This window comes from Schistocerca gregaria, chromosome 4 (genome assembly GCF_023897955.1).
Source record: "Schistocerca gregaria isolate iqSchGreg1 chromosome 4, iqSchGreg1.2, whole genome shotgun sequence".
NCBI lineage: Eukaryota > Metazoa > Arthropoda > Insecta > Orthoptera > Acrididae > Schistocerca > Schistocerca gregaria.
In genome coordinates, this window is record NC_064923.1 from 392530387 (window position 1) to 392552962 (window position 22576).

The following is a 22576-nucleotide window of genomic DNA, read 5'->3' on the forward strand; positions in this document are numbered from 1 at the left end:
GCTGCTGCGTGAAGAAGTGAACATGACAATACAAAATTCTTAAACGTAAACGTGTTGTCCGTTCTATGAGGGACAAGTACGAGATTATTACTATATATTCCTACTGAAGTTGCGTTTGTATGTTACTTTGTAATAGGTACTAAAAGAGATGCCTCTTTTATGAATAAATTGACTGTACAGTACTTCTTTTTGGCAAATAAACATGTACAGTTCGATTATCCGAATAAACCATTTTTCCGAACACCCGTGTCCCCCAGTTACTTCGGATAATCGACGCTCTAATGGAAGTAAAAGGCTGCCAAAAGCTTTACAGCCAACGAGAGACCTTGTGTGTGGCGCCAGTTAACCGCTTAACCTATAACGCGAAATGTGTGTGTGTGTGTGTGTGTGTGTGTGTGTGTGTGTGTGTGTGTCGGCGCCGCGGCCCTTGCGTCTGCTGATGACCGCAGAAATCACAGTGCGGCCGGCCCAAATAAAAGCCCGTCAGCCGCTTTCGGCAAACGCCGCCGCTAGCCAGGGGTGCGTGGGCGCCGCGGGCCGCGCTGTAGGCGGGCGAGGCCGCGGGAGGCGGCGCCGGACACCCCTGCGCCTCGGGCTAACGTTTTTCTCACCCCCTCCCGCCGGGGGGTCCGAACAAAAAATTTGGCGCCCCCGGCTGCCGTGGAAGACGCCGCCCACCCGGTCCTAACTGCCCTCGCGCACGTGCCCGCCCGGCCGGCCCCGGGGTGAGGTGAGGTGAGGGCATTCAACAAGTCCTCTCCGCTCTCCGGCACCCCTGACAGCCCCCCCAACCCCCCCGCCGTGCTTTGTGGGCGCAAGCGAAAGCGGAAAAAAGCGACGCGCCCGGCCGCTCGCTCGGCTGCCTGGCAAAGCGCCGGCTGGGGGCGTTGTCCGCCGGACACGCCGCAGACTCCCTGTGGAACCAGCAACGGCCTCCCAAGGTACCCGCCGTGTCACTGTGGCAGCGCGCCAGGTGCTAGTCGAACACGGTGCCTCGGTCCCGAGCTGAATTAATGTAATTCAGTTGCATGTTGTCTTCTCTGTTTTTCGGTCTCTTGTATTCCGCAGTCGCAGTTGTACAAGTTACATACGTTAAATACACTCTTCAGCGAATGTAATAAAGACTGATTTAGATCAAACGCGTTTCGCTTTACCAAAACTGTAAGAAAAACTATATTGTTACAGTGACCACAGAAACTGATTTAAAATACCGGGTGATCAAAAAGTCAGTATAAGTTTGAAAACTTAATAAACCATGGAATAATGTAGGTAGGTAGAGAGGTCCAAATTGACTGACACACGTGCTTGAAATGACATAGGGTTTTACTAGAACAAACAAAAAAAGAAAGAAAACACCACCCCGTATTACTAGGCGCGAGAAAGATCTCTTGAGCGCGTCGTTCGGTGATAATCGTGTGCTCAGCCACTAGTTTCGTCATGCTTGGCCTCCCACGTACTCAGACCTCAGTCCGTGCGATTATTGCCTTCGCGGTTACATGAACTCGCAAGTGTAACACGATCGATCGACATCTCTCCTCTAGGGATGCTGAAAGACAACAACCGACGCCAATGTCTCACCATAACTCCGGACATGCTTTACAGTGCTGTTCACAACGTTATTCCTCGACTACAGCGATTGTTGAGGAATGATGGTGGACATATTGAGCATTTCCTGTAAAGAACATCATCTTTGCTTTGTCTTACTTTGTTATCCTAATTATTTGCTATTCTGATCAGATGAAGCGCCATCTGTTGGACATTTTTTTAACGTTTGTATTTTTTTTCTTCTAATGAAACCCCATGTCATACCAAGCATGTCTGTCAATTTGTACCTTTCCATCTACATTATTCCGTGATTTATTCAGTTTTGAAATTTATACTGACTTTTTGATCATCTGGTAAACATGGCTGAAAAGGGCAAATAGGAAGCCCTAAAACAGGCCGCTCTGTCCCCTCAGAGAGGGTGTTACAAAAAGGTACGGCCAAACTTTCAGGAAACATTCCTCACACACAAATAAAGAAATAATTTCCATGTTAGAGCGCATTTTAGTTTCGCCAGTTGGCCTAATTGAAGGAAGGTAATGTTGACTTCGGTCGTTGTGTTGACATGCGATTCATTGCTCTACAGTACTAGCATCAAGCACATCAGTACGTAGCATCAACAGGTTAGTGTTAATCACGAACTTGGTTTTGCAGTCAGTGCAATGTTTACAAATGCGGCGTTGGCAGATGCCCATTTGATGTATGGATTAGCACGGGGAAATAGCCGTGGCGCCGTACGTTTGTATCGAGACAGATTTCCAGAACGAAGGTGTCCCGACAGGAAGACGTTCGAAGCAATTGATCGGCGTCTTAGGGAGCACGGAACATTCCAGCCTATGACTCGCGACTGGGGAAGACCTAGAACGACGAGGACACCTGCAATGGTCGAGGCAATTCTTCGTGCAGTAGACGGTAACCCTAATGTCAGCGTCAGAGAAGTTGCTGCTGTACAAGGTAAGGTTGACCACGTCACTGTATGGAGACTGCTACGGGAGAACCAGTTGTTTCCGTGCCATGTACAGCGTGTGCAGGCACTATCAGCAGCTGATTGGCCTCCACGGGTACACTTCTGCGAATGGTTCATCCAACAATATGTCAATCCTCATTTCACTGCAAATGTTCTCTTTACGGACGAGGCTTCATTCCTACGTGATAAAGTAATAAAATGAGCTCCAACATGGAAAGTAAGCGTTTCCGGACACATGTCCACATATCATATTTTCTTTCGTTGTGTGTGAGGAATGTTTCCTGAACGTTTGGCCGTACCTTTATATATAGGGTATAACAAAAAGGTACGGCTATATATATATATATATATATATATATATATATATATATATATATATATGGCCGTACCTTTTAGGCGGGCTGTTTTAGGGCTTGCTATTTGCCCTTTTCAACCATGTTTACCGGGTGATCAAAAAGTCAGTATAAATTAGAAAACTGAATAAATCGCGAAATAATGTAGATGGAGAGGTACAAATTGACACACATGCTTGGAATGACATGGGATTTCATTAGAAGTAAAAAAAAAAAAAAAAAAAAAAAAAAAAAAAAAAAAAAAAAAAACTACAAACTTTCAAAAAATGTCCGACAGATGACGCTTCATCTGATCAGAATAGTAATAATTAGCATAACAAAGTAAGACAAAGCAAAGATGATCTTCTTTACAGGAAATGCTGAATATTTCCACCTTCATTCCTCAACAATAGCTGTAGTCGAGGAATAATGTTGTGAACAGCACTGTAAAGCATGTCCGGAGTTATGGTGAGGCATTGGCGTCGGATGTTGTCTTTCAGCATCCCTAGATATGTCGGTCGATCACGATACACTTGCGACTTCAGGTAACCCTAAAGCCAATAATCGCACGGACTGAGGTCTGGGGACGTGGGAGGCCAAGCATGACGAAAGTGGCGGTTGAGCACACGATCGTCACCAAACGACGATCGCTAGAGATCTTTCACGCGTCTAGCAAAATGGTTTTTTTTTTTTGTTTTAATAAAACCCCGTGTCATTCCAAGCATGTGTGTCAATTTTTACCTCTCTCTCTACATTATTCCGTGGTTTATTATTTTTTCAAATTTATACTGACTCTTTGATCACACGGTATTTTAAATCATCTACTGTGGTCACTGTAACAATATAGTTTTTCTTATAGTTTTGGTTTGCTAGGATGATAAACACTTTGCTTCAACTTATTACTACAAACAGCATTAATTATTATCGTTACTCATTAACGGACTGGAATCTGCTCTTTGAAATTCTTAAAGTAGCAGAGGTAAAATACACGAAGCGAATAGTTAACTACAACTCGAACAGAAACCAGACGGTAGTTAGCTAAAAGAGTCAAAGGATGTAAAAGGTAACATGTGGTTTAGAAGGAAGTGAGACAGGATTGTTGCCTGTCTGCAGTGTTTTTCTGTGTTTACATTGAACAAGCAGTGAAGGAAAACCGAAAGAAAAAATTGCAGCTGTAATATGAATTCAGGTAGAACAAATGAAAACTTCACAGTTTGCCGGTAGCATTGTAATCCTGTCAGAGACTGGAAAGGACTTGAAAGAGCAGTTGAACGGAATGGATAGTATCTTCAATAGAGGTTACAAGATGAATATCAACAAAAGTAAATCATATGATCTTGACTGTATCAGATTTATGAACGAGGCACTAAAAGTAGTCGGTAAGTTTTGCCACCTGGGCATTAAAATAAATGACCATGGCTGAACTAGAGTGGATATAAAAAGTAAAGACAGCACTTCTCAAAAATATAAAATTGTTAATATCGAATACAAAACTAAATGTTATGAACTCTCTTCTGGAGGTATTTGTATGTTCAAATGGCTCTAAGCACTATGGGACTTAACATCTGAGGTCATCAGTCCCCTAGAACTTAGAACTACTTAAACCTAACTAACCCAAGGACATCACTCACATCCATGCCCGAGGCAGGATTCGAACCTGCGACCGTAACGGTTGTGCGGTTCCATACTGTAGCGCCTAGAACAGCTCGGCCACAGCGGCCGGCTACCAATCAGCTGCTGAACAAAATGTTTCTTAAAGATGGTACTCAACACCGCGCACAGATTGCCCAAACATATTCATGCATTATCAACAATGTATATCTTTAAGGAACTGCTTCTTGAATAAAAACTTTTTGTTGACCATCAATTACTATCACACAGATCACAATCAGGTCCATATAAAAATCAAATCAATATACTTAACATAGGTAATACCGTGGAACCATTAATAAAATGTAATCTGAGTATTTCTTTTATAATCACGTCCTGAACACATGGCAATATCTCTAATGGATATGATAATAAAAGAATAACTTAAATTACATTTTGTTATTGATGCCCTGATATTACAGTTGTTTAGTACATTAGGTTGCTTTTTATGGACCTTATGATGATGTGTGTCATCAAAGCTGATGATGGACGTTATCAAAACCACTGCTCAATGAAAACTTTTTATTCAAACAGCAGCTCATGTTGGTGAACGTGATGTTCTTTCACATCAAATGATATGGGGCACCATGTACATCAAATTTATTCTTCCAGGAAATGCTGAAGTCATGATCAAAAGCACCTTTCGTTTTGTAAAAGTCTTTGATTCATGTCCTTAATGAGCCACTGAAACCAAGAACACCTCACACAAACAATTTCCGAAATTTGTGGGAGTAATATACGAAGTCCAAGTAGCCCCGATACTTTGGGAATGACTTAGGGGAGCAGATGTAGGAATCCTGCATCGCCGTTCTAGGCAAGATCCTAGTGGGGGTGGTTTGACATTACTGTACTTTACTCCGATCTTTTATGAAGTGCCAGGTGTGTACCTGTGTCGTTTGTACCTGTGTCGTTTGAAATGATTGTGATGACAGTTCTACAGTGTCGTGTTCGGTCTGTGTTGTTAAGGATGAAGGGGAGGTCACAGTGAGAAACACCGTACCGGCACCTAGCCCATTCCTCTCGAATAGCACCAAGGGGCAACCGTGCTTAACATCCCTATCCGACAGAGGGATCTCCATCAAAAGTGTGGTGGTAAGCTCCTCTGAGATCAAACGGTAGCAAAGGCCCCCACAGACCGCACGGCATCAAATCTGTCACATGCCCTCACTTCATGAGACATTGCGGAGAGGTTTGGAATTTAATCCAGACCATTGGTGCAAGGACTGGTGATCAGGAACTTCACGTTACTACCTGCCCTCACCTAGCCAGCCGAATACTGAAAATTTTCTACCCCAGGACTCGAACTGAGAGAAGGAAGCCACCACACACGCGACATCGGGTGCGGAGGCAGGGATGCACGAGTAATAAACATTCACCCTGTCCACTAGTGTAAAAGTTCGTTTGGCTGAAGTAGCATGATAATCAGAGCAGCTACTGCTTTTATTACTAGATTTCTATTCAAATACTGACATCTATCTTTCTTTATTTTATGTTTCAGACCATAGGCGACTGTCGTTTGTCGTTTACTTCACCTGTTCTGTTCACAACAGGTACGTATTGTATTACCTTGAGCAAATACGAACACACATAACCTCAATCAAAAAAAGGGTTCAAATGGCTCTAAGCACTATCGGACTTAACTTCTGAGGTCATCAGTCCCCTAGAACTACTTAAACCTAACTAACCTAAGGACATCACACACACCCATGCCCGAGGCAGGATTCGAACCTGCGACCGTAGCGGATGCGCGGTTCCGGACTGTAGCGTCTAGAACCGCTCGGCCACTCTGGCCGGCCTAACCTTAATCAAATTTATGAGATGATTTGTATTGTGTGTGTCTGTAAGTGTCTTGTGTTCCTGTATCTTTTGCCACTCTAACGATGTTGATGGTATTTTCTAGGCACAAAAAGATTTTTTTCTGATCTAGATATTCGAAGCACCAGGCAGCTGTTCACTGCTAGAGTACGGTGTTAAACGCCTTCCAGTAAATAGATAGATGGATAGATAGATAGATAGAAATATCGCGTTTGTAATGAACATATACTGTTCATCACATTCAGATAGAAGAACATAGTGTCATCACAGTCTCAATCAAAGGCAATTTGCTTCACGGCCGTCGATTCCACATTAAAAGTGTCTCCGCGATAACTCAATGTCAACGCAAGACATATGCAAACGCCCTCTGAGGCGCTAAACATAAATCAGAGTTGATTATCGACACATAATGTAGCCATGGACACTCGAGTTATTTACATGACGTGTGCTGATGAAGAACTGTTTATATTGGTAACTAAAATACCACATTGTGTATCGTATTAAATCTGAGGTCATGTGACTCTAGTTCTAATACTGCTGTGTACGGTTAGTCCTATGCCAAAACAAGTAGTATACCGCTGAAAATTTGATTATGTTCTTGAATAGTCACCTGATGATCACTGAGTCTCAAATCATGGTGTGACTTATTGAATACGAAAATGTAATTTTCTCGACGCTACGCAAACTGTGTATGGCATTACAAGTATATTGGAGTGATCACTTTCTGCAGCTACTGCAAGAATATTCCTTTTATGGCGAATAAAACTGTCATTCTACGTTGTGTAATAGACTAAAAGCTTCCTATCCAGCATGGTATTTGTGCTTTTACTTAAACGATCTGGCATAAAATACTGCAAAATCTAGTGGAAGGCAAGATTCAAATGGCGCTAACAAGTGCAATAACACCTGAAATCAGAAAAAAGTATATGGCTGCTTATTACAGACAGTAGCACTTTTCGCTGACAGAAATTTCACTGAAAAACAGAAAAATTCTATTAGATTACTGTAGCAGCTATGAAGCTGTTTCTTGAATGGAGTGGAAACGTGGCTCTGCTGTGCAACGTGTAATGTACTGCTGCGTGTATGAATGCATTTTTGTTGTTATTTCAGTATAGGAATTTGTAACGGTGAAGTTGGCGATGCTGTAACTGGACTTTCAAAAGGGTTCGGTGTGCGGGACGCAGAGTAACAACTGAACAGCCGGGTATTTCCGGTGCGGCCGCAACCCTTTTGCGTAACGTCTGCGCCGACGCCCCCGGCTACGCGCACCCAGCTGGTGGGTAGGCAGTTGCACAATGCGCTACGTGGAAGGAGAGGGACCTGTCTGGCCTCCTCCCCGGATCCCTTTAAGGCCAGGTGCGCCACCGAATCCCGTCCCGTCCCATCCCCTGCTGTAGCGGGCTGTCCCACTGGGCGGTCCCGGGCCGAAGCCAGCAGCACGTGCCCACCTCACAACGGATGCACCGTGCTCGGCTACGTCACAGGCGGGCAGGTAGACTTCTGCAGAAGCACGCGTCGCAGTAATTCAGGGTCCATATTTCTCGTCGACACCCGCCACGGTAGCCGAGAGCGCTAATGCGCTGCTTCCTGGAGTCGGGTAGCACGCCGATCCCGGATCGACCAGCCAGGATGTGGTTTTTAGGCGGTTTTCCACATCCCGATACGTGAATACTGGGCTAGTCCCCATGTCCCATCTCAGGTACACGACTCACAGACATCTTGAACACGTTCGCTCTACGTCAAGGCTTACACTAGACGCAGACAGCTGGGGTACACTACTTACGTCCTGGGGGGGGGGGGGGGGGGGGGGGGGGCGGCATCCGGACACCCTCTGCAGCTACCACTGCCATATCAGTAATAATAAGGCCGACCCTGCGTTGGCGCGGGACAAGGCCCAAATACAGACAGAAACTTCTCATCGCCAGGGTCTGTAAAACAAAGTAAGCTGTAAAAGGTTTTGAATCTCGCCACTGATGTGATGCCAGTGTGTTCAGTACACTGGAGTGACGACATTTCCCGCCTTCCACATGTTTATTATTTATTTCTACAACTGGCTAATTATGGTTATTTTTCCATTTTCAAGCGGTAGTTGACAAGTATGAGCACAGTCCTCCAGGCTGCCCAGTCACCAGTATCGGCTCACACAAACTTCATAACTTGTCCAAAGCTATTCTTTCGCCAATACGCGAAATCCCAAACTCAAGGAATATTCGTTTTTAGGATGTATACAAGTGCTTTTCTGCTTGCTGTAATGGATTAAAAGCTTCTTACTCTGGATAAGACAGGACAGGATTTTACGGTACACTGGCTCCAAGGCGGACGCAAATGAAAGCGACCAAAATTGTTTAAAAAATTTTATTGGCTCTTTATTAACTACAGGGTATTAAAATTTCAGTCTGTGAATATTACATTTCACTTCCACTCCTAAGAGTGACAAAAATAATAATTGGCAAAAGCTTGCACGAGGCCAAGTTCCTTTCTTGTTCTCTATTCTGTATTTTATTCTTGCGACGTTTTCTTCCAGTTTTACGCAATTGCCGCTCGGGGAATGTTTGTGTAGTATAACAAGAAGGCTCTGGAATAGCATCACTGCCACTGATTTTGTATTCTTTGATTTATGGTGTTTCTGTACATGCTGCAGCAAAGAAGTAAAGGTTACGAACGTTCTGTGTGTGTCTACTATTACGCCTACCATCTGCAGCATGCCTCGTTCCAGTAAAGCGTAATTACTACACTTTAATAATCTTAGCAGACTGAAAGGTCTACAGAGGCTAGGATTTGATCCAGGAGTTTTCAACCTGTCGATATTGAAGGAAATCTGTAACAGGAGGATTGCTGCAGCTGAAATTATTGCTACTCGGCTAGAAAATCGAGTTAACCAAAGTAGACAGGCAAAGGAAAGAGTGTGAGCGGGGTGCTCGATGTAGCTGCTCAATTAGAACAGGTGACTTAGCTCAAGTGCTTGCAAGAGAGTGAGCTTTTTTCTCTTTGTTGCATATATGTAGCACTACTGTGTTCACTCTGTATTCATGACCTTTCTTCCGCAAAAGCTGAGTCTGACCTGGGCAAACATCTAAATCCTTGCTCAATCTATCCTATCCCCTTTAGGTTTCTATTTGCTGTGTTTATTGGCATTTTTTTAAATTTACCAGTAGCGTCTCTCTTTCTTAAAAACCCTTTAGAACCTTCAAATTGCATGCGTTCCCACGGTGGCTCTAGGTCATTTACATAAAAATCTCTGGGAACCGTACCCGTTTCGCATCTAAACTGCGCGTAGTGGCATTGGAATCTCAAGTTTCCTTACAAGACAGCTACAGCATCATAATTATGAATAGGAATAGATCTACAGATGGACTTCCTCGGTTCTGAAAGATAATATAATCGTGTATGAAGAAAGATATGGAGATCTCCGCAGAACAGTGGAGTATAAAAGCAGAGTAGGAGGATGAGGCAAATATACAACAGGAGAGTGAGGTGTCTGAAAATAAGAGGAGGGAGATCTTACGGGCCGGAACAGAAGAACGGCTTGAGGCACGGACGTGCACTTTCGTTGTGGAGATGAATGAGAAAACTACCATAGCGGCACCAGCAATTGGTGAGGAAAAGATGAATGCAAAGGTGTTTGCAAACGCTTTGATTATTCTGGGAAACAGGGAGGAGGAAGTGTAGGAGCTGTTGAACTCATGGCAACAAAAAGTAAAAGGATATGGGCTGAAATTTAGCATAAGTACCAGTGAATGAATTATCACACAAAGAAGAACTGGAATAACAACGGATGGGAAACAACCGAGGAAGGTGGAGAGCTTGAAGTACCTGGGAAGATTAATAAAAGAGAATGGAAGAAACGACAGAGGCATAAATAGCGGAAGAGACAAGCAGAAGCATTCTGGGACAGAGTTACAAGCCTGATCTGGGGCAACGATGTACCTCAAGATGGCGAAAGGGTTATATGTTGGGCGTACTATGTTCCAATCCTGACGTATGTCTGGAAGACGCGGTTAATGACAGGAAAGATAGAGAAGCAAAATACAATCTAGTGAGATGAAATTATTGGGAAACAGTGCTGGAGTGACAGAGATGGGCAGGTTAAGGAATGAGACGATCGGGGCATTAGTGAAGGAGGAACCATCACAAGGTAACGTAGAGGACTCAACGCTTACATGGTTGGACATGTTGAGCGAATGCGGGAGAAGGGGGGGACCCAGGAAATACACGAGATTAAACGGAAGGGTTAAAGACCAAAAGGAAGATACAGTTGGCTGAAGGTGGTGAAGGACTGACGAAGAAAGGAGAAGACAGCATCAAGATGGAGACAGACAGATGGCGGGAATAAAGAAGGCGATGGTGTAGTCTATGTCGCAAACAGACCTGGCCAGAGGCTTCAGACTGTAGCAAATGATCATTCATTAATTCCCGTGCCCGGACCCCTTTTCCAGAACGCACCAACTCCAATGGCTGTCTTATTTGCCTTGATCAAGTCTCATGCAGTGGAAGGTTGTTCCAGTACAGGGCATATGAAGAGATGGCCAGCATCCTGTGTTGTTCCGCACTCACAGGACACGTCTCCATCCGCTGTAAGGATTTTTGCATATTGGCCTTGCAACTGGGGACGCCCACCGTAAGACAAATAACTGATCTCCAAACAGGGTTGGGCAGATCGTCTCCCGGGCTAGTTTTTCCTTTGCAGGGATATCCGACGGCAGCTTAATCTTCCATCTGGTGACGCGGTTAGGCTCCAGTGTTCCGTCTAGTGGTTGCGTCCTAGCAATGATCGTTCTAGATTTCCGTCGATAGACTACAGCTTGATGATCATACAGTGGATGACCGGGGTTACTGTTCTGCTTTGCCCTCTGTGCATCGGCAGCGATTGCTCTTCTGACAGTAGGGGGGAGCTACTGCAGCAACAAGGCAGCGTTTGTCGACGGGAGTAGGAGTGTTTTGTAAGTTTTCTCCAAATATTGTTTATTGCACTGACCTTCTGGGTGGTGTCACGGCAGATTTTCTTAAAGGAAAGCACACCGTCAAGAGTAACATCCAGATACACTGGTGTTGGACTATGTTGAAGTTGTTCGCATTGCCTCGTGACGTACAGTTCGCGCGAGCTTCTCTCGTCTTCTCTTCTCTCTTTCAAATTCTAAAGGTGGCAGGGGTAGAATACAGGCCGCGAAAGGCTATTTACAATTTGTACAGAAACCAGATGGCAGTCATAAGAGTGAAGGGGCACGAAAGGGAAGCAGCGGTTGGGAAGAGAGTGAGACAGTGTTGTAGCCTCTCCCCGATGTTATTAAATGTGTATATTGAGCAAGCAGTAAAGGAAACAAAAGAATAATTCGGAGTAAATATTAAAATCCATGGAGAAGAAATAAAAAGTTTGAGGTTTGCCGATGACATTGTAATTGTGTCAGAGACAGCAGAGGACCTGTAAGAGCAGTTGAACGGAATGGACAGTGTCTTGAAAGGAGGATGTAAGATGAACATCAACAAAAGCAAAACGAGGATTATGGAATGTAGTCGAATTCAGTCGGTTGATGCTGAGGGAATTAGATTAGGAAACGAGAAACTTAAAGTAGTAAAGGAGTTTTGCTATTTGGGGAGTAAAATAACGGATGATGGTCGAAGTAGAGAAAATATAAAATATAGACTGGCAATGGCAAGGAAAGCGTTTCTGAAGAAGAGAAATTTGTTAACATCGAGTATAGATTTAAGTGTCAGGAAGTCGTTTCTCAAAGTATTTGTACGGAGTGTACCCATGTATGGAAGTGAAACGTGGACAGTAAATAGTTCGGACAGGAAGAGAATAGAAGCTTTCGAAATGTAGTGCTACAGAAGAATGATGAAGATTAGATGGGTAGATCAAATAACTAATGAGGAAGTATTGAATAGAATTAGGGAGAACAGGAGTTTGTGGCACAACTTGACAAGAAGAAGGGACCAGTTGGTAGGACATGTTCTGAGGCAACAAGGGATCACAAATTTAGCATTGGAGGGCAGCGTGGACGGTAAAAATCGTAGAGGAAGACCAAGAGATGAATACACTAAGCAGATTCAGAAGGATGCAGGTTGGAGTAAGCACTGGGAGATGAAGAAGCTTGCACAGGATAGAGTAGCATGGAGAGCTGCATCAAACCAGTCTCAGGACTGAAGACCACAACAACAACATCTCTAGTCCGTAAGTGAAATGCGCACACCTGATTCTTGTTGAGATTTAGCTTCAGGTGCCGGAAGTCATAATGAAGGCCAAGCGTATTCAATTTAGTTTTCTTCCACCTCTTTCAACGCCTTCCTTCGGGCTGCAACCGCTGCATCATCAGTATAGACGAAGTGCTGCCGTATTCTGTAATGGCTGACCGTTGGCGTAAACGTTATAAGGCACTGGAAAGTGGCTGCAGTAAGGTAGGACGTCCTCCTGTACGCTTCATCTGCTCTTCTTACCCTGGAGAAAGATCCGGAATCCGTTCTGCCTATGGTGAGCTGGTAAATATCGACGACCACTGGAACCTTGTGACCTCGGTGAGCGTACGTACGGAAGCACAACCAGCGCGCCAGTACCGTTGAGAAGAAGCGCCGGTCCAGGTGAGCCGCGGTCTGCGCGGCTGGTAGGGGCAGGTGTGGGCACCCCTGCGGCGTGGCACGCGCCCTCCGCGCCGCTGCAGGCTCGGCCCGCTGCCCTGAATGGAGCGCAATAGGCGCGAGCTTTTTGCTGCGCCCGATGATGTAACGGCCGCCTCGATACTCCAGCACCCGGCGCGACGTGGCGGCCGCGTGGGTGCCGCGTGGCGTGGGAGGCTGGACCTACTGTGCGCGGGGTGTTCCGGAGCAGTCGCAGCTGCCGCGGCTTCCTGCCGCGCCGGGGCAGTGGCGGTGCCGCAGCGTCCCAGCCCTACTGCCCCTTCCGGCTGGCTACGCAGATTTCCCAGTAGTACGAGTGTTCACGACCAAAACCACGTGTCATTCTGAATGCGACCAGATGGGTAGCATCGATCATAAATGTCACGACTCCACAAGTGTACATTTGTCCCACGAAAAAAAAAAACCTACATGGTATTACGACAGTACGTCTGATATTAAAAATGTTCGGAGATTTTGTCATTTTATTACGTATTTGTTTTGTAGTTGACATTTTGCGCATAGCATTTTACTGAGTACATTTTCGAAAACGTCAACGAGTTTTACCGAACTGTATTACAGCCAACCGGTTCAATTTTTTGAAAACCTTTGGAATGGCTGTTGTTGTTGTTGTTGGGGTCTTCAGGTCGAAAACTGGTGTGATGCAGCTCTTCTGCGCAAATCTCTTCATCTCCGAATAACTACTGCAACCTACATACTTCTGAATCCGCTTACGCATTCATCTCTTGGTCTCCGTCTACAGCCTTTACTATCCGCCCCTCTCTTCTAAACCAACACACACGATCGTGGTATCACGAAAAAACCGAAGAGCCGACAGCACCAGACATAGCGGGCCAAAAATTCTGAAGATGGCTTTTACGTAAGCCGAAACCGGTTAATAAACAAATATTACTGCGATCTTGACTGTTCATTTTAACCTATACACACACATTTCCCTCAAATACTAAATTGGTGGTCCCTTGCTGTCTCAGAATGTGTCCTATCAAGCGATCCCTTCTTCTAGTCAGGTTATGTCATAAACTTCTTCCCTCCACAATTCTGTTCAATTCCTCCTCATTAGGTACGTGATCTACCCATCTAAGCTTCAGCATTCTCCTGCAGCACGACATTACAAAAGCTTCCATTCTCTTCTTGTCTAGACTGGTTATCGTCCATTTCTCACAGGCCTACCTCGCTGCACACCTGAAACTACTTTCAGAAAATCTTCCTGATACTTAAATCTACATCTGATGTTAACTAATTTCTCTTCATCTGAAACACTTTTCTTGATATGGACCTTCTACTTTTACATCCTCGCTACTTCGGTCATCAGTCATTTTACAGACCAAATAACAAAACACTAATTTAAGTGGCTCGTTTGCTAATCTAATTCCCTCAACATCACCGGATTTAATTGTAATACATTCCATTATCTTCGCCTAAAACATCCGGGCTGATAGGCCGTGGTCGAAGTATAAAACTCTCCCGTGACGTTTGGTCTCCGACTGCGGGAGACATCCTCGGAGGCACAGCGGCGAACTCCGAGGATGTCTTCCGCAGTCGGAGACGAAACGTCAGGGGAGAGTTTTATACTTCGATCACGGCCTATCAGCCCGGAAGTTTCAAGTCAAGACAATACCGGCCGTGAAAGCTTACATTGTATGATCGTGCCATTATACTCGTCTTTTGTTGATGTTCATCTTACATCCTCCTTTCAAGACTTTGTCCATTCCGTTTAACTGCTCTTCCCGTTTTTTTACTGCTTCTGGCAGAATTACAATGTCATCGGCAAATCTCAAACTATTTATTTCTTCTCAGTGGACTTTAATTTCTACTCCAGATTTATCTTTGGTTATCTTTACTGTTTGCTCAGTAAAGGGATTGAATATCATCGGGGATAGGGCATAATCCTGTCTCACCCCATTCTCAACCACTGCTTCCCTTTCATGGCCCTCTACTCTTGTAACTAGTGTCCGTACAAGTCGTAAATTGGCCTTCGCTCCCTGTATTTTACGCCTGCTTATCTTCAGAATTTCAATGATGGTATTCCAGTCAACATTATCAAAAGCTTTCTCTAAGTCTAGAAATGCTATAAAAGTAGGTTTTCCTTTCCTAAAGCTATCTTGTAAGAGAAGCCGCAGGGCCAGTATTGCCTCGCATGTTCCTACGTTTCTCCAGAATGCAAACTAATCTTCCCCGATGTCGACTTCTACCAGATTCCATTCTTCTGTAAAGAATTGGTGTTATTAATTTGCAGCCGTAACTTATTAAACTGATAGTTATTCACACCTGTCAGCACCTGCTTTCTTTGGAATTGGAATCATTATATTCCTCTTGAAATCTGAGGGTATTTCGCCTGCCTCATATATCTTACACACCAGACGGAAGTTTCGACAAGGCTGGTTCTGCCAAGGCTGTCAGTAGTTCTGATGGGATGCAGTCTACTCCAGGGGCTTTGTTTCGTTTTGGGTTTTCAACACTCTGTCACATTCTTCTCGCAGTATCAAATCTCTCATCTCACCTTCATTTGCGTCCTCTTTCATTTCTTTAATACTGGCCCCAAGTACGTCGCCCTTGTATAGACGCTCTAGCCGCGTGGAGTCGCCGCGCGATTTGAGGCGCCATGTCACGGGATGCGCGTGTCTGCTCCCGCCGGAGGTTCGAGTCCTCCCTCAGGCAGGGTGTGTGTGTTGTTCTTACCATGAGTTGGTTTAAGTAGTGTGTAAGTCTAGGGACCGATGCCCTCAGCAGTTTGGTCCCTTAGGAATTCACACACATATATAGACACACTATACACTCCTTCCATCTTTCAGCTTTCCCTTCCTTGCTTAGGAGTGCTTTTCCATCTGAGCTCTCCATATTCACGCAACTGCTTCCCTTTTCTCCAAAAGGGTTACCAAAGTATTTATTCAGAGATTTTTGATTTCACCTCCACTTCCAGAAATGAAAAGAACGTTTCGGCGTTTTTTATGCTGAGAATTATTTATTTGGATGGGTTTTAGTATAATTCTTAAGGGTGAAAAAATAAGTATTGAAAAATTACTGTGTTATCCCGTAACTCCAAACACCGCTATCACGTTGTAACATGGGCGTAATAATAAATAACACAGACGAATTAGCACTGATGGGAGATCTTGATAAAAAAATAAAAAAAAAATTAAAAAAAACGTGGAAGCACTGAGCCAGCATCTGTAGGTGATTTAGTCTTTGATAGATTCTGTTAACTGAATACCTAAAGAGACATTCTACGAACACTCGTATATCCCTCTGAACAAAATTTTGAGTATTTTGTGTGAGCATAATGTTGCAACTAACAATCAAATATTTGACAGATAACTTTGCCCGTCTATGAAGGATACCGAATGTGGACTGCGCGAAAGTATAGCTTCGGTAGAATTTCACATCTCAGGACCGCAACAAGTTACACCTCTAGATTTCGTGAAAGAAATGAAGAATATAAAATTTAAATAAAGTCTGGTCAAGTTTTTAATTTATAACTGGCCACAACAGGAAATGGCGCAGGTTATCTCGAACAAAACCATCCGTAATAATCATGATATACGCTATTAATATTGAGTTGAAGATGGTACTGCTAATCACACAATTAATAAAATCTAACTTACCAAAAACACAAGGAGGTAGATACCAAGCGCGCGAACCATGTCTGTCAAATTAATCAACGGAGTTGGTATCTGTTCGATGTTTGACACTGACATTTTAATTATAATGCTTGGAAATACAGAATTTGTAAAACGTTCATAAAGATTTGGATGGATTCTGGCATTGGTACCCCCCCCCCCCCCTCCATTACATTGACGATTCGAGTTTGTATAAGACATTGAGATCCTCCTTAGCAAGATATTTATTTTCTATGAGCGGCTGCGGCTGCAAATCCGCATTCTATCGAAAGGGGAAAAAAAGGGCATTGACAATTCTGAAAAATTTTTCGCGGTGTCGAAATTATTCCGAGGATTTAGACAGATATACTTCCAGTGCCGGGAATATATTGAACGTTTTAGAAGAATTCACATGCAGATTACACAGCGAAAAACAAAACTAATGATACCGATTAGACTAGAGTAAATACTGAAACTTCCTGGCGGATTAAGACAGTGTGCCAGACCGAGACTCGAACTCGGGACCTTTGCCTTCCGCAGACAAGTACCCTCCTAAATTGAAGCTGTGAGGACGGGTCGTGAGTCGTACTTGGGTAGCTCAGATGTTGCCGCAAGTCATTAACCGAGCGGTCTTTGGCGCTGCAGTCATGGACAGTGCGGCTGGTCCCGGCGGAGGTTCGAGTCCTCCCTCGGGCATGGGTGTGTGTGTTTGTCCTTAGGATTATTTAGGTTAAGTAGTGTGTAAGCTTAGGGACTGATGGCCTTAGCAGTTAAGTCCCATAAGATTTCACACACATTTGAACATTGCCGGCACGGTAACTCAGCGTGCTCGGTCAGGGGGTTAGCTGACATTCGTAAAAAAAAAAAAAAAAAAAAAAAAAAAAAAAAAAAAAAAAAAAAAAAACACAGTTAACGGATCAACGACGAATTGAAATAGGTGTCTTGCGACGTCCGCCACGAGCAGATACAACGAACGAAAACCCCGAGCAGATAAAAAAAAAAGGATGGTAGAGCACTTGCCCGCAAAAGGCAAAGGTCACGAGTTCGAGTCTCGTTTTGGCACACAGTTTTAACGTGCCGGGAATTTTCATATCAGCGCACACTCCGATGCAGAGTGAAAATATAATTCTAGATTAAATATTTTTACAAAAACACACAAAGTGAAAAGTGAACTTGCCTCTATAACTCTAAATATGGATTTATCTAATTACATCACCTGCAATAAGCGAAACAGGATTTGTTGAGAACAAAATACATTTCGCCAATATAGACCAACACTCGTACGAAAAATCTAAGCGATCTAAATCCCACAGATTTCGGTTGCTGTGACAACGAGGGACGGTACGATTTTTCATGGTTGTCTGGTAGCCAATTACTAGAAATGAGCGAAGTTATCTTAGACGAAGACCAACATCCACAACAGGTACAGTACACATTGATATTACTTTAAATTTTTTTTATAAATAAATGAGTGATTCTGACTAATTACATTTACTTTCCAGAAGAAGACATTTAAGAACTTGATAGTGTGCTGGAGAGTGATTTTGAGGCGGTGATAATGGCAATGGATCCGACGGTGAACAAAACCGGTTACATGTTTTCGCGTTAAATAAACTGTAATTTTCAAAGTTTATCCCAGCTTCCTTTTGGGCGCCTTATTTAAAACGAAAGTTCAACTTCAGTACGAGGTTTCGAATAAGCTCTTTATGAAGCATCTCAGAATTTGAGGGCTGCAACTTATTCATTGGCTTGCAACATACACTTTCATACGGTTAAGTTTGATTTTTTGATGATCTTTGAGAGTTTAAAATTGTCTGATTAGTAATATGCTGCAATAAAGTAGTCTGTCAATTTTTTCTACATCCGATCGACTTATTTTATTATGTCCAACAGTTATCAGACATAATGCTTTGTTACCAGACGATAAATTTTTTAACGTTTTCAAAACGGTCTCAAAATGGAAGGAGCTAACATTTTCTTCTGAAAGATATTTTTTACGCCTTAATTACCCCAAATCTACTAGTAAAACAGATTTCAGACAATTTTCAATGTTTTCTTTTTTGGTCTCATTTTTATTTTTTCAAATGGTTCCCTGAGTTTGTGGTACGAAACAGGCAACTGGAAAACGTTTTTCTGTATCTTAGATCTATCATTCAGCTACATTCAAAAAATCAGACGTATTTCTGTGACACAGTACGGTGAAATTTTTCGATATATTTGAAAATGCTGTCAGATCAGGATCAGGAAAATTTCTAAAATTAGTATTTTTTGGTCTAGCGCAATCGAGAAATGGTTCACATGGCTCTGAGCACTATGGGACTGAACATCTGAGGTCATCAGTCCCCTTGACTTAGAACTACTTATACCTAACAAACCCGAGGACATCACAAACATATCCATGCCCGAGGCACTATTCGAACCTGCGACCGTAGCAGCAGCGTGGTTCCGGACTGAAGCGCGTAGAACCGTTCGGCCACAGCGCTAGCAGCGTAATCGAATCTATCGATTTTATACGGTTTTGGCCGTATTGGTGTAAGTTATAAATTTCGGTCATGGCTCTTGTAATGTTGAGTAGTCTTACAGTTTCAGTTATCAAGGCTAAAAATATAGTCACGTGATCAATTTTTTGTTTGTTTGCAGATACGTGACTTGAACAGAAACCAGACTGCAGTTACGGTTACGGGTATAAGGGCATGAAAGGGAAGCAGGTGTTGTCACTCGTGTGTCACGGAGTTATAGCGTGTCCCTCATGTTATCCAATCAGTGCACTGAGCGAGCAATAGGTATAACAGAGGAGAACTTTAGAAAGGTAATTAATGTTCAGAGATAAGAAATGGAGACTTGGAGGTTTGCCGATGACACTGCAATTCTATCACAGGTAGCAAACTATTTGCATTAGCAGGTGAATGGAATGGATAGTCTATTGAAACGACGATATAACATAAATATCAACAACAGTACAGAAAGGAGAATAGAAAGTGTGTGTTGTTGTTGTGGTCTTCAGTCCTGAGACTGGTTTGATGCAGCTCTCCATGCTACTCTATCCTGTGCAAGGTTCTTCATCTACTGCAACCTACATCCTTCTGAATCTGCTTAGTGTATTCATCTCTTGGTCTCCCTCTACGATTTTTACCCTCCACGCTGCCCTCCAATACTAAATTGGTGATCCCTTGATGCCTCAGAACATGTCCTGCCAATCGATCCCTTCTTCTCGTCAAGCTATGCCACAAACGTCTCTTCTCCTCAATCCTATTCAATACTTCTTCATTAGTTATGTGATCTACCCATCTAATCCTCAGCATTCTTCTGTAGCATCACATTTCGAAAGCTTCTATTCTCTTCTTGTTCAGACTATTTATCGTCCATGTTTCACTTCCATACATGGCTACACTCCATACAAATACTTCCAGAAAAAACTTCCTGACACTTAAATCTATACTCGATGTTGACAAATATCTCTTCTTCAGAAACGCTTTCCTTGCCATTGCCAGTCTACATTTTATATCCTCTCTACTTCGACCATCATCAGTTATTTTGCTCCTCAAATAGCAAAACTCCTTTACTTCTTTAAGTGTCTCATTTCCTATTCTAATTCCCTCAGCATCACCCGACTTAATTCGACTACATTCCATTATCCTCGTTTTGCTTTTGTTGATGTTCACCTTATATCCTCCTTTCAAGACACTGTCCATTCCATTCAACTGCTCTTCCAAGTCCTTTGCTGTCTCTGACACAATTACAATGTCATCGGCAAACCTCAAATTTTTGTTTCTTCTCCATGGATTTTAATACCTTCTCCGAATTATTCTTTTGTTTCCTTTACTGCTTGCTCAATATACAGATTGAATAACATCAGGGATAGGCTACAACCATGTCTCACTCCCTTCCCAACCACTGCTTCCCTTTCATGTCCCTCGACTCTTGTAACTGCCATCTGGTTTCTGTACAAATTGTAAATAGCCTTTCGCTGCCTGTATTTTACCCCTGCCACCTTTAGAATTTGAAAGAGAGTGTTCCAGTCAACATCGTCAAAAGCTTTCTCTAAGTCTACAAATGCTAGAAACGTAGGTTTGCTTCTCCTTAATCTTTCTTCTAAGATAAGTCGTAAGGTCAGTATTGCCTCACGTGTTCCAGTATTTCTACGAAATCCAAACTGGTCTTCCCCGAGGTCGGCTTCTACTAGTTTTTCCATTCGTCTGTAAAGAATTCGTGTTAGCATTTTGCAGCTGTGGCTTATTAAACTGATTGTTCGGTAATTTTCACATCTGTCAACACCTGCTTTCTTTGGGATTTGAATTATTATATTCTTCTTGAAGTCTGAGGGTCTTTCGCCTGTTTTATACATCTTGCTCACCAGATGGTAGAGTTTTGTCAGGACTGGCTCTCCCCAGGCCGTCAGTAGTTCCAATGGAATGTTGTCTACTCCGGGGGCGTTGTTTCGACTCAGGTATTTCAGTGCTCTGTCAAACTCTTCACGCAGTATCGTATCTCCCATTTCATCTTAATCTACATCCTCTTCCATTTCCATAATATTGTCCTCAAGTACATCGCCCTTGTATAGACCCTCTATATACTCCTCCCATCTTTCTGCTTTCCCTTCTTTGCTTAGAACTGGGTTTTCATCTGAGCTCTTGATGTTCATACTAGTGGTTCTCTTATCTCCAAAGGTCTCCTTAATTTTCCTGTAGGCAGTAGCTATCTTACCCCTAGTGAGATAAGCCTCTACATCCTTACATTTGTCCTCTAGCCATCCCTGCTTAGCCATTTTGCACTTCTTGCCGATCTCATTTTTGAGACGTTTGTATTCCTTTTTGCCTGCTTCATTTATTGCATTTTTATATTTCCCCCTTTCATCAATTAAATTCAATATTTCTTCTGTTACCCAAGGATTTCTACTAGCCCTCGTCTTTTTACCTACTTGATCCTCTGCTGCCTTCACTATTTCATCCCTCGAAGCTACCCATTCTTCTTCTACTGTATTTCTTTCCCTCATTCCTGTCAATTGTTCCCTTATGCTCTCCCTGAAACTCTGTACAACCTCTGGTTCTTTCAGTTTATCCAGGTCCCATGTCCTTAAATTCCCACCTTTTTGCACTTTCTTCAGTTTTAATCTACAGGTCATAACCAATAGATTGTGGTCAGAATCCACATCAGCCCCTGGAAATGTCTTACAATTTAAAACCTGGTTCCTAAATCTCTGCTTTACCATTATATAATCTATCTGATACCTTTTAGTATCTCCAGGGTTCTTCCATGTATACAACCTTCTTTCATGATTCTTAAACCAAGTGTTAGCTATGATTAAGTTGTGCTCTGTGCAAAATTCTACCAGGCGGCTTCCTCGAAGTAGTCGAATTAAATCAGGTGATGCTGAAGTAATTAAATTAGGAAATGAGACGCTAAAAGTACCGGATGAGTTATGCTAGTTGGGCAGCAGAATAACTGGCGATGGCTCAAGTAGAGAGAATGTAAATTGCAGTCTGGATATGACAAGAAAAGCGTTCCATAAGAAGAGAAATTTGTTGACATCTAAGATAAGTGCTAAAAAGTAGCCTCTTCTGAAGGTGTTTGAATGCACCGTTAACGATTAGCTGACAAGAAGAGAAATCGTGTTCTGAAAAGTGGTGCTACAGGAAAATCCTGAAAGTTAGAATGTTGATTTGATTTTGTGGTAAGAACTTATGGGACCAAACTGCTGAGGTCATCGGTCCCTATGCTTACACACTATTTAATCTAACTTAAACAAAATTACGCTAAGGACGACACACACAGCCATGCTCGAGGGAGGACTCCGACGGGGAGAGCCGCGCGGAAAGTTAGAAGGGTGGAGCTCCGTAGCCGTATCTAGCTTAGTCGCATCTACCGGGAAGCTACTGTTCGCACGCAGCTGTCGAGGGGTGTTTGAAGTTCAAAATTAAACTAGTAGATATGAAGTTTGTTGGGTTATTATTTGCCAGGTCCTCGTGCTCGCTAGATGTACAACTTCCTTTTTTGGAAATTTATGTGCAATCCCATATTTTCCTTTGCCTTTCGTTGTCAAGACTTTG

General features: G+C 43.2%; 1 protein-coding gene across 1 annotated transcript in view; it reads left to right on the top strand.

Moving 5' to 3' along the window:
• Positions 1 to 22576, top strand: part of LOC126267006 (zinc finger protein 629-like) — a 493507-nt gene that overhangs the window by 115005 nt on the left and 355926 nt on the right. The window contains exon 2 of the mRNA XM_049971770.1: positions 5990 to 6041. The gene's annotated coding sequence lies outside the window, so the exon portion shown is untranslated. The remainder of the gene's footprint in view (positions 1 to 5989; positions 6042 to 22576) is intronic.